The sequence below is a fragment of the Oncorhynchus tshawytscha genome, linkage group LG15 (genome assembly GCF_018296145.1).
Source record: "Oncorhynchus tshawytscha isolate Ot180627B linkage group LG15, Otsh_v2.0, whole genome shotgun sequence".
In the NCBI taxonomy this organism is placed as follows: domain Eukaryota; kingdom Metazoa; phylum Chordata; class Actinopteri; order Salmoniformes; family Salmonidae; genus Oncorhynchus; species Oncorhynchus tshawytscha.
This window is the reverse complement of record NC_056443.1, coordinates 15,520,711-15,539,488: the sequence shown is the minus strand read 5'-3', so window position 1 is coordinate 15,539,488 and position 18,778 is coordinate 15,520,711. Positions and strand designations below refer to the sequence as shown.

At 45.2% G+C, this 18,778-nt stretch overlaps 1 long non-coding RNA gene across 1 annotated transcript; it reads right to left on the bottom strand.

Moving 5' to 3' along the window:
- Positions 1 to 15,266, bottom strand: LOC112214492. Its single transcript, XR_002948117.2, has 4 exons — positions 14,511 to 15,266; positions 11,119 to 11,203; positions 8,066 to 8,163; positions 1 to 3,861 (listed from the first exon to the last, which is right to left on the bottom strand). It is a non-coding gene; the product is annotated as an uncharacterized LOC112214492 (long non-coding RNA).
- Positions 15,267 to 18,778: the final 3,512 nt, after the last annotated feature.

Below are 18,778 nucleotides of genomic sequence, written 5' to 3'. Positions count from 1 at the left end.
TCTAGGTCTGCGTCTCTACTTTTATCCAATGTAAAAAACACAATTTCAAATTTTGCTACATAAGATCCAATCGAGCCAGTTGGTCACACATGCGTTATTATCAAGAGCAAACAACTTTTGGATGTGAACACCTGCAAGTGATGCTCCAGAACTACTTTTGTATCATTTCATCCAGTAGTTTTGAAAGTGGGTCTCACATGCCAAAACGGGTCCCTTTTTTGTGTATACTACTTCATCCGATTGTGTACTACGTCATCCATTCCGTATGATGTGTTACGTCCTGCAAAAAAAATCTTGTGTGTGCGTGCGTGTGTGTGCGTGCGTGTGTGTTTGCAGGTGTAAGCATGCGCATGTGGTCCTCTTGGATGGGGCCAAATAGAGTTCCCCAGCAGTGTTTAGATCAGTTCTAAAATATGACCAAGTTCTAGAACTTACAGCCAAGTGGTTTAGGTAAATTATTCATATTGTTCTGTATAACGCTTAACTCCAACTGGCCATTAGGAGTTCTTACTTCTGATCGACGTTTAGATAATTACAATTAGTAAACAATTATATGATCCACAGAGTTCAATCAAGGCATGTCAATTACATCATTTAATTTCTATGCCCACACGCGTGATATGATTGAGGTGACCAGTGGGTCTTGTTTGACTTGTTTCCCTCCTCCCTCGTTTATTATTTTCCAAGGAGTGTGAACAAGGACTAATCCCTCTTTTAATCTCCCTTTTTTTCCCAACACCTCCCATCCTGCCACACACCTCTCTCTCTCTCTCTCTCTCTCTCTCACATACACACTTTTTCATATCTACAACGTTGACATTCTCTCCAGTGTTATTAGTCTATAGAGTTCTCTGTTGTTCTAAGGGCCAGTCAGGAAATTGGCTTTCTAAGACTGGAGCCCACACCCCTCCACCCTGACTGTGGCCAGGTCTAGGAAACAAACCAACAACATCCTGGATAGACCAACTGGGGCCAGACAACTGTGTGTGTGGCTCAGACAGAGAGACACAGAGACACACACACACACGCCTCGCAGAACAATACGAGTGCAACGAGCACATTGCCCAGACTTAGAGGAATTTGGACTCTTCTATAATTCTGGGAGGGACACGGAATTTTGGAATACCTCATAGGGCATGAAAACAATGCAACATTCCACATTCAGAATGAAAAATCATTAAACCTCTGATAAGGTTCTTAGGAAGTATGGAGGTGCTCATTGTAAGTACAGTCTCAGTGATCCGTCTCAGTGATAAGGCTTTTAAACCCCAGCCAAGCACACAAAGGTTGGCAGTAGCAGAGGAAGTGGCCCCTACAGTGAGAGAAGGAAAAAAACTGTCCAGTGCTCCGCTCAAAACCAGACCCAACCCTTTTTCTTATTGCACTTCCAGTTCCAAGACGAGTGAGAGAGAGGAGTCAAGCAGCTCGACAGGACAGGCAGCATTGTGAAATCATCTTTGGAATGTTTTGTCGCTTCGGAAGGAAGAGGAAGAGAGAGAAGGACAGTGGGGACAGTACAGAAGAGAGAGAGTTGTCTGAGGACAGAGACTGAGAGAACAAAAAGAATAGAGGATAGGATGGGTGGATGGAGGAATGGGTGAGTGTGAGATTTAGTGTCCAAGAACAGTGAACATGAGAATCACATTAAGATGGAGAGAGAAATGGGTGGACAAGTACAGCATGAGAATCACAGCAGGTGCCAAAACAATCTCCTTGTGTCTTTATATCATGATGTGATGATGCGGAAGATGGGGGAATAAACAGATTGAATGGGTGGATTGAGGGATGACGATAAAAAGGAGTGACCAGGGCCTGCGTCCCAAATAGCAGCCTATCCGCTACATGCTGCACTACTTCCCTTTGGGTTCTGGTCAAAAGTAGTGCACTATATAGGGAATATGGTGCCATTTGGGAGACACACCAAGATGGAAGTGAGCATGTGAGAGGAATGGGTGGATAAACTGATGAATGACGGCAACAATGCCATAATAACAAGAACAGTGAATATATGAAAGATGTGATTTAATTGGTTTTTCCTACAAGAACATAAGGATACAATTATGAGATAATCCGATAACATTGATGATTATAAACACAAGGCATCCCAAGAACTCATCGACACACAAACACACACAGATACCCCAGCTCTCACACACACACAGTTTTGTGAGACCCCTACCTTACTAACAGTATCTTCAGTACAGCAATACAGCGTCTGTGTGTATGTGCACGAGTAACCCTTAGTCGTTGGATCAAAGAACTACACTACAGTTTGCTGGGTTCCATTTCATTACAATTCGATTCAGAATTCATTCCCATTTTATTCACAATTCAAAAAAGATTTAAGAATCAGAAAAAGAGAAGAGAAAAGACCACAAGATTCCTGACAAGGTTAAACCGACAACTTGACTAATTTAAGCTGACCATGTTAAATTAGCAACTTGACAAACAATTTAAACTGACAAGGTTAAACTGACAACTTGACTAACTTGGAACATGGGTGTGTGTGAACTTCCTTAATGTTAGATCTTTCAACTCAGAAACTGTTCCATATTGGCAAACTTTCACTTTTTGTAAAATATTCCCACACCTAAGGACACATAAGCGCAGACTCAAACACACGCACACGTGTGTGTCCCTGTGTGTGTCTTCCAACAAGTAGGTGTTTGAGGAATGTGTGAATCTGAGCAGGTCAGTAACCTGATCACCATGTGAAGTCTCTTTGTCCCTTTAGCTCTCTATAGCATTATGTTGTAGCTGTGGGAGTCACCTGTACTTAACTGCATTGTATTCAAATAACCGGACAGTTTGTCAGTGTGTGTGTTGTCATCCTTTTCCCACGCCTGTTGCGTATCAAATTGACGAAGGCAACAAGGTTGTCATGGAAACATACCTATGCAGTAATGGGGACAATTTTAGGAGGAATACTAAACTGATGTTTCCCTTTTGTGTTCTAGCTTTACTTCAGCACGCACACACTTAGACACATACATACACACACACTTTGACACACAGTTCGTACACACACACACTGCTTGTTAATGATACCTTCTCACAGAGATTATGACCATAGACATCTGTATAAAAGATTCCTGAAGGCACAGATTGGTGTTTACGTCTCTCTCTCTCTCTCTCTCTCTCTCTCTCTCTCTCTCTCTGTGTGCGATATTGCAGCTCTCGCAGTCTGTTCAATATGTCTCGGAGTAGTTCCCAGGCAGCCAGAGAGTCTTTGGTGTGTGTTTTAGTGTGCGCAAGTGTCTGAATCCTCTTTTCCCAACCTACCCCTTCCCTGAGGGCAGAGGAAGCCAGAACAGAAGAACGAGGGCAGGGGGGCTCCCAAGCATCCATCAGCCCAGGATGGAGTGCTCTGTCTGGGCATGTCTTCTGACGGGGAAAGGTGGAGGCTGGAGCTAGCTTGGGGCTCCATACTATGTTTCTAACTGTGGCTAGTATAAGTAAGACTTAAGTCAGCACTTTCCCACCACCTCTCCTCACCCTTCTTATCCCTACTTCTCTCTTTCCCCTCCTTTTCCCATCCTGTCTGTGTCAGTGGTATCAAAGCATCATACATATTCCTTCATGATTTGCCATTATGATATCTTCTGTCTGTAGCCACGTATTTTTCAACACTCTCTCCTTCCCTCCCTTGAGAGTACCAACTTTTATTAGGGAAGCAAGACAGTCTTCATGTGTCTCGCTCCTATGGGGATGGTGTCCTCTTCCCATTCCCATGGGGCAGTGGATTAAAGGAGAGATGCCGGGATGCAAGGAGACAGGGGAAAGGAGGTGTCCAAAAGGGCAGGTGTCCTCTTCACAGTCCCATAGAGAAGTGCATGAGGGATGGAAGGAGGAGGGGAGCTCCTATGAAATGAGACATATGAAATGAGTAAAGCAATATGTAAACATTATTAAAGTGACTAGTGTTCCATTATTAAAGTGACCAGTGATTCCATGTCCATTTACATAGGGCAGCAGAATCTAAGGTGCAGGGTTGAGTAACCGGGCGGAAGCCAGCTAGTGATGGCTATAAAACAGTCTGATGGCCTTGAGATTGAAGCTGTTTCTCAGTCTCTCGGTCCCATCTTTGATGCACCTGTACTTACCTCACCTTCTGGATGATAGCGGGGTGAACAGGCCATGGCTCAGGTGGTTGATGTCCTCTTGAGTTTGAAGAGGCGCTGTTGTTTTCACCTTCTCTACTGCGGTCCTGTCGATGTGGATAGAGGTGTGTTCCCTCTGCTGTTTCCTGAACTCCACGATCAGCCCCTTCATTTTGTTGACGTTGAGGGAGAGGTTATTTTCCTGGCACCACTCCACCAGGGCCCTCACCTCCTCCCTGTAGGCTGTCTCATCAATGTTGGTAATCAGGGCTTCTACTGTTGTGTCACCTGCAAACTTGATGATTGAGTTGGAGGCGTGCACACTTGGGTTCCCTGTGTTGAAGATCAGCGAAGTGGAGGTATTGTTTCCTACCATTCACCAACTGGGGGGCGGCCTGTCAGGAAGTCCAAGACCCAGTAACACAGGGCGAGGTTCAGACCCAGGGCCCTGAGTTTAATGATGAGCTTGAAGGGTGCTATGGTGTTGAAGGCTGAGCTATAGTCAAAGAACAGCATTCTTATACACAGTGGCTTCAGAAAGTACTTTTTGTTACATTAGAGTCTTATTCTAAAATGTATTACATAAAAAAATCCTCATCAATCTACACACAATACCCCACAATGACAAAGCAAAAACAGGTATTAGAAATTTAAAGAAATGTATTTAAAAAAATAAAGAACAGAAATGCCCGTCGCTATGAGACTCGAAATATAGCTCAGGTTCATCCTGTTTCCATTGATCATCATTGTTTCTACAACTTGATTGGAGTACACCTGTGGTAAATTCAATTGATTGGACATGATTTGTAAGGTACACACCTGTCTATACAAGGTCCTACAGTTCACAGTGCATGTCAGAGCATAAACCAATCCATGAGGTCGAAGGAATTGTCTGAAGAGCTCTGAGACAGGATTGTGTTGAGGCACAGATCTAGGGAAGGGAAAACATTTCTGCAGCATTGAAGTTCTCCAAGAACACAGTGGCCTCCATCATTCTTAAATGGAAGAAGTTTGGAACCACCAAGACACTTCCTAGAGCTGGCCGCCCAGCCAAACTTAACAATTGGGGGAGAAAGGCTTTGGTCAGAGAGATGACCAAGAACACGATGGTCACTGACAAAACTCCAGAGTTTCTCTGTGGAGATGGGAGAATCTTCCAGAAGGACAACCATCTCTGCAGCACTCCACCAATCAGGCCTTTAAGGTAGAGTGGCCAAACAGAAGCCACTCCTCAGTAAAAGGCGGATCTGCAGAGAAGAATTTGAGAAATTCCCCAAATACAGTTGTGCCTAGCTTGTAGCATCATACCTAAGAAGACTCGAGGCTGTAATTACTGCAAAAGGTGCTTCAACTGTACTGAGTAAAGGATCTGAATACTTATGTAAATATAATATTTTTTTATTTTTATTAATTAGCAACAAAAATCTAAAATCCTGGTTTTCTTTTGTCATCATGGGGTATTGTGTTTAGATTAGTGAGGTGGAGGAAAACGATTGAATCCATTTCAGAATAAGGCTGTAATGTAACAAAATGTGGAAAAGTTCAAGGGGTCTGACATTTTCTGAATCCACTGTAGGTGTTCCTCTTGTCCAGATGGGATAGGGCAGTGTGCAGTGCGATGGCGATTGCATAGTCTGTGGATCTATTGGGGCGGTATGCAAATTGTAGTTGGTCTAGGGTGTCAGGTAAGGTAGAGGTGATATGATCCTTAACTAGCCTCTCAAAGTACTTCATGATGACAGAAGTGAGTGTTATGGGGCGATAGTCATTTAATTCAGTTACCTGAGCTTTCTTGGATACAGGAACATTTGTGGACATCTTGAATCAAGTAGGGACAGCAGACTGGGATAGGGAGATATTTTTAAATGTCCGGAAACACTCCAGCCAGCTGGTCTGCACATGCTCTGAGGACACTGCTCGGGATGTCGTCTGGTGTACGCGACGTGGCTGGCTTTCCTTTTGTAATCCGTGTAGGCCCTGCCACATAAGTCTGATGTCTAACCTGTGAATTGTGACTCTACTATGTCTCTATACTGACTTTTTGCCTGTTTGATTGCCTTACTTAAGGAATAACTACACTCTTTGTATTCAACCATATTCCCAGTCACTTTTGAATGGTTATATGCGGTGGTTCACGCTTTCAGTTTTGCGCGAATACAACAGTGAAATGCTTACCTACAAGCACTTAACCAACAATAAATAAACTAAAGTTACAAAATCAAATCAAAAAGTAACACTAGAAAATTGCATAACAATAACGAGGCTATATACTGGGGGTACCGGTATCAAGTCAATGTGCTGGGTTACAGGTTAGTCGAGGTAATTTGTAAAGTGACTATACATAGATAATAAACAGCGAGTAGCAGTAGTGCAAAAACAAAAGGGGGGTGGTCAATGTAAATAGTCTTGGTGGCCATTTAATTCATTGTTCAGCAGTCTTATGGCTTGTGGGTAGAATCTGTTAAGGAGCTTTTTGGTCCTAGACTTAGCGCTCCAGTACCACTTGCTGTGCAGTAGCAGAGAGAACAGTCTATGACTTGGGTGACTGGAGTCTTTGACCATTTTTAGGGCCTTCCTCTGACACCGCCTAGTGTATAGGTCCTGGATGTCAGGAAACGAGGCCCCAGTGATGTACTGGGCTGTATGCACTACCCTCTGTAGCGCCTTGTGGTCAGATACCGAGCAGTTGCCATACCAGATGCAACCGGTCAGGATGCTCTCAATGGTGCAGCTGAAGAACTTTTTGAGGATATGGGGACCCATGACAAATCTTTTCAGGTCTCCTGAGGAGGAAAAGGTGTTGTCGTGTCCTCTTCACAACTTGCTGTGTTTGGACCATGATAGTTCGTTGGTGATGTGGATACCAAGGAACTTGAAACTCTTGACCTGCTCCACTTCAGCCCCGTCGATGTTAATGTGGGCCTAATTCAGCCTTCCTTTTCATATAGTCCATGATCAGCTCCTTTCTCTTGCTCACATTGAGGGAGAGATTGTTGTCCTCTTACCACACTGCCAGGTGTCTGACCTTCACCCTATAGGCCTCATCATTGTAGGTGATCAGGCCTATGGTGTTGGAGTCGTGTTCGGCCACGCAGTCGTGGGTGAACAGGGAGTACAGGAAGGGACTAAGCAGGATCCAGTTGCAGAGGAAGGTGTTTTATCCAAGGGTCCTTACCTTAGTGATGAGCTTTGTGGATACAATGGTGTTGAATGCTGAGCTGTAGTCAATGTAGTCAATGAACAGTGTTCTCACATAGGTGTTCCTTTTGTCCAGGTGGGAAAGGGCATCTGTTGGGGGAGGTATGCAAAAACGGAGTGGGTCTAAGGGTTTCCGTGTATACGTATTCTTGGAGGCTTCTCGGAAAATATCCCAGTCCACGTGATCAAACAATCTTGAAGCATGGATTCCGATTGGTCAGACCAGTGTTGAATTAACCTTAGCATAGGTACTTCCTGTTTGAGTTTCTGCCTATAGGAAGGTAGGAGCAAAATGGAGTTGTGATCTGATTTCCTGACGGGATGGCAGGGGAGGGCCTTGTAGCCATCCCGGAAGGTGGAGTAACAATGCTAGAGCTTTTTTGCAGTGTGAATACCACTGGCAATGTGTTGATAGAACTTCAGTCGCATTTTCCTCATATTCAACGGGTGTTGAGCGTTCGTAAATTCATTTGTTATGCTGCGCTCTGGAACACTCAGGCGTTTTTGTACACTAGGTGTATTTACAAAAGGAATCTTTCCTGGAATCTCGTATGTTGTAAAGACAATAGAATATAATGTTTTGGTGATTACAAAACATCATTCTATTCAGTTATCTGAGGTTCTGAGAAACAACCCTCCTTGCCATCAAGCTGTTCTCCATTTTCCTCTCTCACCTTTAGGCTCTTTCAAAACAAACTTGCTACAAACTGCAACATTTTGCTCATGGAGAAGCATTGAGGAAAATGTACATGAGAATTTCCACTTACTTCCAGATTTGAGTGAATTCCAGGGGGGGGGGCACGTGTTCCTTGAAGAACATTAAATGAGGCACTGACCACCTCCTCCTGTCGCATGCGAACCTTGTCTAAAACAAGAAGGGGGGGAGGGGGGAACGTGGGGAAGGAGGATGTAGAGAAAGTGGGGAGGATTTCTTCATAGATGCATACAACTAAAGTACATACACACAACGATATGCAAACACATACTGATTTGTAATGGGCCTCACGGACACATAGCTGAAGATTACATATTAACAGGCACAAATACAGATCAGCCACACAGTCCAACATTGCTCACAACAATGCCTCACACCACATTGTCAAACATGTCCATTGGCAAAGGCACACATCACCTGTGCCAGTGATTGGCAAACACACAAAGCAAACAGACACAAAGAGCGAAGGAGAGCGAGAGACAGAGATACAGAGACCAACAAAAAGAGACAAGAAGACAGACAATGGGTGAGTAGCAGAGACAATGGTTACTGGGAGAAAGAAAAATAATGAGATAGTTGGTTCTGCATCTCACACACCACACCCCAGATATGTGACCAGGACCCTCCTCTGTTCGAAGACTACTCGTCTGAGATTCCTGTGAGACCACCAGGAGGAATCCTGTGTCTGCTCCCATCCCCTCCACCTTCCTTACACTGGTACCCTCCTGGGCACTACCAAGGGAGGGTCTGTCCATGTAGGGCGCATCACGTGCTAGTGCATCAACAAATGCTAATCCATTGAATTGTGCAGCAATGCTCTTCATCCAACCTGACAGAGTTTGATAGGATCTTCAGAGAAGAATGGGAAAAACTGCCCAAATACAGGTGTGGCAAGCTTGTAAGCATCATACCAAAAGAAGACTCGATGCTGTAATCGCTAAAAGGTTCTTCAATGAAGTACTGAGTAAAGGGTCAGAATACTTATGTAAATGTGATATTTCAGTTTTTTTATATACAGTGGGGCAAAAAAGTATTTAGTCAGCCACCAATTGTGCAAGTTCTCCCACTTAAAAAGATGAGAGAGGCCTGTAATTTTCATGATAGGTACACTTCAACTATGACAGACAAAATGAGAAAAAAAATCCAGAAAATCACATTGTAGGATTTTTAATGAATTGATTTACAAATTATGGTGGAAAATAAGTATTTGGTCACCTACAAACAAGCAAGATTTCTGGCTCTCACAGACCTGCAACGTCTTCTTTAAGAGGCTCCTCTGTCCTCCACTCGTTACCTGTATTAATGGAACCTGTTTGAACTTGTTATCAGTATAAAAGACACCTGTCCACAACCTCAGGCAATCACACTCCAAACTTCACTATGGCCAAGACCAAAGAGCTCATGATGTCCCAGATGTGCACAATTAGATTCAGGTCTGGGGAACGGGTGGGCCAGTCCATAGCATCAATGCCTTCCTCTTGCAGGAACTGCTGACACACTCCAGCCACATGAGGTTTAGCATTGTCTTGCATTAGGAGGAACCCAGGGCCAACCGCACCAGCATATGGTCTCACAAGGGGTCTGAGGATCTCATCTCGGTACCTAATGGCAGTCAGGCTACCTCTGGCGAGCACATGGAGGACTGTGCGGGCCCCCACAGAAATGCCACCCCACACCATGACTGATCCACCGCCAAACCGGATGTTGGATGTTGGATGTTGCAGGCAGCAGAACGTTCTCCACGGCGTCTCCAGACTCTGTCACGTCTGTCACGTGCTCAGTGTGAACCTGCTTTCATCTGTGAAGAGCGCAGGGCGCCAGTGGCGAATTTGCCAATCTTGGTGTTCTCTGGCGAATGCCAAACGTCCTGCACGGTGTTAGGCTGTAAGCACAACCCCCACCTGTGGACGTCGGGCCCTCATACCACCCTCATGTAGTCTGTTTTTGACCGTTTGAGCAGACACATGCACATTTGTGGCCTGCTGGAGGTCATTTTGCAGGGCTCTGGCAGTGCTCCTCCTGCTCCTCCTTGCACAAAGGCGGAGGTAGCGGTCCGCAGCTGGGTTATTGCCCTCCTACGGCCTCCTCCACGTCTCCTGATGTACTGGCCTGTCTCCTGGTAGCGCCTCCCATGCTCTGGAAACTACGCTGACAGACACAGCAAACCTTCTTGCCACAGCTCGCATTGATGTGCCATCCTGGATGAGCTGCACTACCTGAGCCACTTGTGTGGGTTGTAGACTCTGTCTCATGCTACCACTAGAGTGAAAGCACCGCCAGCATTCAAAAGTGACCAAAACATCAGCCAGGAAGCATAGGAACTGAGAAGTGGTCTGTGGTCACCACCTGAAGAACCACTCCTTTATTGGGGTTGTCTTGCTAATTGCCTATAATTTCCACCTGTTGTCTATTCCATTTGCACAACAGCATGTGACATTTATTGTCAATCAGTGTTGCTTCCTAAGTGGACAGTTTGATTTCACAGAAGTGTGATTGACTTGGAGTTGCATTGTGTAGTTTAAGTGTTCCCTTCATTTTTTTGAGTAGTGTATAGAAATTATCAACAAAAAAAATAAAGTTTTTGCTTCATCATTATGGGGTATTGTGTGTGGAGTGATGAGGGAAATGTTTGAATAAAGCTGTAACGTAACAAAATGTCTGAATTCCAAAGGCACTGTATGTACAGATATGTGCAACACATCATTGCTCTCACTTTGCTGTGTGTGCATCTTGCTAACTGTCACTCAAATGGCGAGGGGGTTGAAGCTCATTGGCTGAAACTCAAATTGCTGAGGGGTTGGCCCACGTGAGGGGAAATGTAGGGAAAATGGCATCGCACAGCTTCCAGAAACAGGTCAAACTAGGGATTTTATGGATAATTGCAGTAAAAGAGTAATTCTGCTCATAGATGATGCATGTATGAACTATATATTGACAAATCCAGGCCAAAGCAGGTGTAACTAAAGTTTGTTTTGTGTTTTATTCATTAATAAAAGCTACTTGGTAACCCAACATCAGCAAATTGTTTATAATGTGTATGTGTGTGCTATTACACACCACTGGTAGTGCATTAGTACATGTTATACTGGCACACATTATAACTACCTGTTAGGGAAGGATAGTGGGGCTGTAGCTCCAGTTACAACCAGGACCTCTAGCACCGGGTAGTGGCCAGGATGAGTGTTCTTTCCTGGGAAGAGGAGGGGGGATTGGAGGAAGTCAATTAGTCAGTAAGTTGGTTGATCAATTAATCAACCAATCAATCAATTACCTAGACAATCAAAACTGGAACAAGAGAAAAACAGAGAGGTTCATTCATTACAAGTAAAATAAGTATAGACACACACTTTCTCTCTCTGTCGTTCTCTATTTCTCTCTCCCTCTCTATCTGAAAAAGAAAGACAGTCCACTACTCACGCCTCCCAGAGGCCACCAAATATATCCAACAGGACAAAGGGGACTAGTTCCACCATGTGCCAGGGAGTATGGAACTCTAAATAGAATAACACCAACTGCCTGTTACCGTTAAAACAAAACAGAAACAAGACAAAACCATGACAAAACAACAATAATAATAGTAATAGTCATTAACAATAATAATTATTAGGCCTGAAAGGATTGATAGAGCAGAGCTTGAAGGCTGCCACCAACGCAGTGAAGAACAACCTCCACAGGTTCTTCAGAGAGATCAGAATCTCTGCACCGCCAAACGCCTCAACTCCAGGCAAGCCAGATGGAACCTGCTGTTCACACAGTTCAACTTCTCCCTCTCGTACCGGCCAGAATCCAAGAATGTCAAGCCGGATGCACTGTCCTGCCACTATAGCCCCACTGGTACCACACCGGAGCCCGAGACCATCCTTCCCACCTCGTGCCTGTTGACGGCACTCAACTGGGGTATAGGGAAACAGGTCCAGGAGGCGTAGCGATCCCAGCCGAACCCTGGGTGGGGCCCTGATAATTGGATGTTTGCGCCTAACGCTGTCCGCTCTGCGGTCCTGGAGTGGGCCCATTCCTCCAGGCTTTCCTGCCACCTGGGCTCCTGTTGGACCCTGGCCTTAGTGCGACAATGCTTTTGGTGGCCTACGATAGTTCCAGATGTCGCCGCATTTGTTTCCGCCTGCACGGTCCGTGCTCAGAATAAGACTCCTCAGCAAGCTCTGGCTGGTCTTCTGCAACCACTGCCTGTCCCACACCCTCATTGGGTCATCGGGCAGCCTGTCCTCTGGATTCCACCCCCATTCCAATGGCCAGTCGGAGGCGAGCCAACCAGGATCATGAGACTACTCTGCGCTGCCTGGTCTCTGCCAACCCCACCTTCTGGAGCCAGCAGGTGGTGTGGGTTGAATACGCCCGCAGCACCCTTCCCTGCTCTGCCATGGACCTATCTCCATTTGAGTGTTCCCTGAGGTATCAGCCCCCGCTCTTCCCCAAGCAGGACGAAGAGGTCGGTGTACCTTCTGCCCAAATGTTTGTCCTCCGCTGTCGCCGTACCTGGAGGAGAGCCCATCTCCAGGTATTGATGACATCGGACCCCGGCTCCCCGGTATCATCTCGGGCAGAAGGTATGGCTATCCACCCTGGATCTGCCCTTCCGGGTGTAATCCCACAAACGTTCCCCCCGGTTTATCGGCCCATTTCCCATCTCCAAGATTATCAGCCCCTCTGCTGTTTGTCTTCTGTTGCCCCGTACCCTTCGTATACATCCCACCTTTCATGTGTCCAGGGTCAAACCTATGTCTCACAGCCCTTTGTCTCCTGCTTCCAGGCCCACCCCTCTCCCCCATCTCATCGACGGCCAACCTGCTAATATGGTGAGGTGTTTCCTGAAGGTTCGACCTCGGGGCAGGGGGTTCCAGTACCTGGTTGACTGGGAGGGTTATGGCCCTTGGGAGAGGTGCTGGATCCCACCTCTGCCTACCCTTTGGACGCACCTTGTGAAGGTGGTCCTTTATGGGCAAATTTTGTCATCAAACTTTGTCATTAAAGTCTGGCATTCTCTGGATTTATGGTGGCCACTCCATTGAATAGCAGGCTAATGTTAGTGGTTGCTTAGCAATTCTTGTATTTAGCCACTGATTCGATTTGCGATTCTCAACTTGTTGTATAATCTTTATGTCCAATGGCCGATGAGCACTGATATGTTTAACCTACAATTTCTATTCATTATTTCTCTTTATATGACAAGGATTAAAAAAGATTTGCCAGTAGATTGTCGACTTGATTCATAACAATGGGGCGGCAGGGTAGCCTAGTGGATAGAGCATTGGACTAGTAACTGAAAGGTTGCAAGTTCGAATCCCTGAGCTGACAAGGTACAAATCTGTCATTCTGCCCCTGAACAGGCAGTTAACCCACTGTTCCTAGGTCGTCATTGAAAATAAGAATTTCTTCTTAACTGACTTGCCTAGTAAAATAAAGGTAAAAATTAAAATGATGACAGCTAGTTAAGACTTTGAAAGTAAGATGTTTACATGATCAGTCCAATCAAAGCTACTCTACATAAAATGTGATTTGACAATTTTATCTGTGGCCAATGACCTTGAGCCTTCTTGGAAGGGCACTTGTAATATAACTCTATGGCAGGACCCAAAGGGCTGACATTTTGGATGTCTACCCTTACTAAGGACTTAAACTTGACGATGACGTACTATCCACAGGAGCGACAGAACACCGAGCCAATCACGGTGCAATGCGATTTCCTATTTTCAATGCAATGATGGCCCTAAAGCTGCAGTCTGTGATTGGTACATACATTTTTTTAAATATTGAATGAATGATATACAGCCGTAGCTCCATCTGCCAGTGGTTCTGTTTGCTTATTCTTGTGGGTCTAGGACTGTGTGTGTATTGTGCTCTGCCCCAAACAATGAACAGATCTGACTATGCCAAACAGACATTATAGGACAGTGTTTCTGCCAGCGTCAATATGCTAGTGTGTGTGTCTGCTAGTGATTGTGGCTACAGCAGAAAGTGTTTTAGCCAAATTCCAAAGGAAAATACATGCCAGTGACAGCTCCAAAAACACAGATATAGTCTTGACTCCAAAACAAACTGTGTGAATCCCAAATGGCACCCTATTCCCTATATAGTGTACTACATTTATCCTATGGGCCCTAGTCAAAAGTAGTTGACTTAGAGAATAGGTTGCCATCTGGGAAACACCCACTGTATTCTCAGTCATTTGTTTTCTCAGAAATAAAGTAGAGAGAACAGAGTTCAGGGTCTGGCTTTAAATAGAATTGGATGAACATCGATGAGACTGTAGGAAGCAGAAGTGAAAGAGTAATACAATAAATAAATTCATATTTTTGCCAAAAGCTTTAAATGCAACAGTGTTAACCCCTGAACTAAAACGTAGGTTTTCACTTAGGAAGTTGATAGTCCTCGGAGTGAGTTTACTCCTTAGCCAGAACATAGTTCAGTGAGTGTGTGTGTGTGTTGGTGCTTGTGTGCGTGCGTGCATGCGTGTGTGTACCGTCCATTTGTGAGCATACCTCTGGTATTCCTGATCCACAGGCGTAAGATGCAAAGGCCCAGACCAATATAACAGCCAGGAAAGGGAGTAGAGCCCAGAACATGAACATCAGATAGTTGACTATATATGCTGCTGCACCCTACAGGCGAAACAGGGGAAAAGACATGGTCAGTACATTAACTGAATGCTTAGTTTCGAAAACCCGACCCTAGTCAACAGTGACTAGGACAACTTTCCCAACCCTTACCAAAAAAACTGGCTTCGGACAACAGTTGGGGCAAACCTTTGGCCAATTTGCCACAAATTTAGCAGCAAGCTCATGTATTCAAATTTAGTTGTGGAAAACTGTGAAACTTGTGAACTTCTGGCAAACAATTTTAGGACATTTGTGGCGAACATTCTACCGTTTGCTGCAAATTTGCTGCAAACTGGATATGAATATGCAAATTAGATCATGTTTCTGGTTACTCTGTGTTAACTTTGAAATGTATTTACAGAAACCAAATCACATAACTTTAAATCAACTTACTTCACAGAGAAAAAGCTAAACATACTAAATTTAGTAAATATACCAAACAACATGTATTCAATGTCTTAACAGATCAAAGTAAATTCAATACAACTTGAAATCATTAGCAAAGACTGGATACTTCCCAAATAAAATGTTTAATCTTTCTATGTAGCTACAACATTTACATGAGAGAAATGTCAAATCAAATCAAATTTTATTTGTCACATACACATGGTTAGCAGATGTTAATGCGAGTGTAGCGAAATGCTTGTGCTTCTAGTTCCGACAATGCAGTAATAACGAACAAGTAATCTAACTAACAATTCCAAAAAAAACTACTGTCTTATACACAGTGTAAGGGGATAAAGAATATGTACATAAGGATATATGAATGAGTGATGGTACAGAGCAGCATAGGCAAGATACAGTAGATGATATCGAGTACAGTATATACATATGAGATGAGTATGTAAACCAAGTGGCATAGTTAAAGTGGCTAGTGATACATGTATTACATAAGGATGCAGTCGATGATATAGAGTACAGTATCTACGTATGCATATGAGATGAATAATGTAGGGTAAGTAACATTATATAAGGTAGCATTGTTTAAAGTGGCTAGTGATATATTTACATCATTTCCCATCAATTCCCATGATTAAAGTGGCTGGAGTAGAGTCAGTGTCATTGACAGTGTGTTGGCAGTAGCCACTCAATGTTAGTGGTGGCTGTTTAACAGTCTGATGGCCTTGAGATAGAAGCTGTTTTTCAGTCTCTCGGTCCCAGCTTTGATGCACCTGTACTGACCTCGCCTTCTGGATGACAGCGGGGTGAACAGGCAGTGGCTCGGGTGGTTGATGTCCTTGATGATCTTTATGGCCTTCCTGTAGCATCGGGTGGTGTAGGTGTCCTGGAGGGCAGGTAGTTTGCCCCGGTGATGCGTTGTGCAGACCTCACTACCCTCTGGAGAGCCTTATGGTTGTGGGCGGTGCAGTTGCCATACCAGGCGGTGATACAGCCCGCCAGGATGCTCTCGATTGTGCATCTGTAGAAGTTTGTGAGTGCTTTTGGTGACAAGCCGAATTTCTTCAGCCTCCTGAGGTTGAAGAGGCGCTGCTGCGCCTTCCTCACGATGCTGTCTGTGTGAGTGGACCAATTCAGTTTGTCTGTGATGTGTATGCCGAGGAACTTAAAACTTGCTACCCTCTCCACTACTGTCCCATCGATGTGGATGGGGGGGTGTTCCCTCTGCTGTTTCCTGAAGTCCACAATCATCTCCTTAGTTTTGTTGACGTTGAGTGTGAGGTTATTTTCCTGACACCACACTCCGAGGGCCCTCACCTCCTCCCTGTAGGCCGTTGTTGGTAATCAAGCCTACCACTGTTGTGTCGTCCGCAAACTTGATGATTGAGTTGGAGGCGTGCGTGGCCACGCAGTCGTGGGTGAACAGGGAGTACAGGAGAGGGCTCAGAACGCACCCTTGTGGGGCCCCAGTGTTGAGGATCAGCGGGGAGGAGATGTTGTTGCCTACCCTCACCACCTGGGGGCGGCCCGTCAGGAAGTCCAGTACCCAGTTGCACAGGGCGGGGTCGAGACCCAGGGTCTCGAGCTTGATGACGAGCTTGGAGGGTACTATGGTGTTGAATGCCGAGCTGTAGTCGATGAACAGCATTCTCACATAGGTATTCCTCTTGTCCAGATGGGTTAGGGCAGTGTGCAGTGTGGTTGAGATTGCATCGTCTGTGGACCTATTTGGGCGGTAAGCAAATTGGAGTGGGTCAAGGGTGTCAGGTAGGGTGGAGGTGATATGGTCCTTGACTAGTCTCTCAAAGCACTTCATGATGACGGATGTTAGTGCTACGGGCGGTAGTCGTTTAGCTCAGTTACCTTAGCTTTCTTGGGAACAGGAACAATGGTGGCCCTCTTGAAGCATGTGGGAACAGCAGACTGGTATAGGGATTGGTTGAATATGTCCGTAAACACACCGGCCAGCTGGTCTGCGCATGCTCTGAGGGCGCGGCTGGGGATGCCGTCTGGGCCTGCAGCCTTGCGAGGGTTAACACGTTTAAATGTCTTACTCACTTCGGCTGCAGTGAAGGAGAGACCGCATGTTTTCGTTGCAGGCCGTGTCAGTGGCACTGTATTGTCCTCAAAGCGGGCAAAAAAGTTATTTAGTCTGCCTGGGAGCAAGACATCCTGGTCCGTGACTGGGCTGGGTTTCTTCCTGTAGTCCGTGATTGACTGTAGACCCTGCCACATGCCTCTTGTGTCTGAGCCGTTGAATTGAGATTCTACTTTGTCTCTGTACTGGCGCTTAGCTTGTTTGATAGCCTTGCGGAGGGAATAGCTGCACTGTTTGTATTCAGTCATGTTACCAGACACCTTGCCCTGATTAAAAGCAGTGGTTCGCGCCTTCAGTTCCACACGAATGCTGCCATCAATCCACGGTTTCTGGTTAGGGAATGTTTTAATCGTTGCTATGGGAACGACATCTTCAACGCACGTTCTAATGAACTCGCACACCGAATCAGCGTATTCGTCAATGTTGTTGTCTGACGCAATACGAAACATCTCCCAGTCCACGTGATGGAAGCAGTCTTGGAGTGTGGAGTCAGCTTGGTCGGACCAGCGTTGGACAGACCTCAGCGTGGGAGCTTCTTGTTTTAGTTTCTGTCTGTAGGCAGGGATCAACAAAATGGAGTCGTGGTCAGCTTTTCCGAAAGGGGGCGGGGCAGGGCCTTATATGCGTCGCGGAAGTTAGAGTAACAATGATCCAGGGTCTTTCCACCCCTGGTTGCGCAATCGATATGCTGATAAAATTTAGGGAGTCTTGTTTTCAGATTAGCCTTGTTAAAATCCCCAGCTACAATGAATGCAGCCTCCGGATAAATCGTTTCCAGTTTGCAGAGAGTTAAATAGAGTTCGTTCAGAGCCATCGATGTGTCTGCTTGGGGGGGGGATATATACGGCTGTGATTATAATCGAAGAGAATTCTCTTGGTAGATAATGCGGTCTACATTTGATTGTGAGGAATTCTAAATCAGGTGAACAGAAGGATTTGAGTTCCTGTATGTTTCTTTCATCACACCATGTCACGTTGGCCATAAGGCATACGCCCCCGCCCCTCTTCTTACCAGAAAGATGTTCGTTTCTGTCCGCGCGATGCGTGGAGAAACCCGCTGGCTGCACCGCTTCGGATTGCGTCTCTCCAGTTAGCCATGTTTCCGTGAAGCAAAGAACGTTACAGTCTCTGATGTCCCTCTGGAATGCTACCCTTGCTCGGATTTCATCAACCTTGTTGTCAAGAGACTGGACATTGGCAAGAAGAATGCTAGGGAGTGGTGCACGATGTGCCCGTCTCCGGAGTCTGACCAGAAGACCGCTTCGTTTCCCTCTTTTTCTGAGTCGTTTTTTTGGGTCGCTGCATGTAATCCACTCCGTTACACTGGTTGTAAGGCAGAACACAGGATCCGCATCGCGAAAAACATGTGAACACTATGGGGATGTTGACTATAGGATGTTTAAAAGTACAACTACATAATTATTTATATGAGCCAAGTGAAAACTGAGCAATAGATTTAAACCAGTGGAAGTTTAAAAGATAATTAGCAACATATAAATAATTAAAACAACAACAACTAAATCGAACCCAGTTCAGAACTATTGCCATTTTGAGTGAACTTTGGAGATGGTGGCCCATTGGAAATCCTTCATCCAAAACCAGTTGAATGCCTGCACTGAAACAATCAGAAAACAAAACAAACAAAATTAGGATA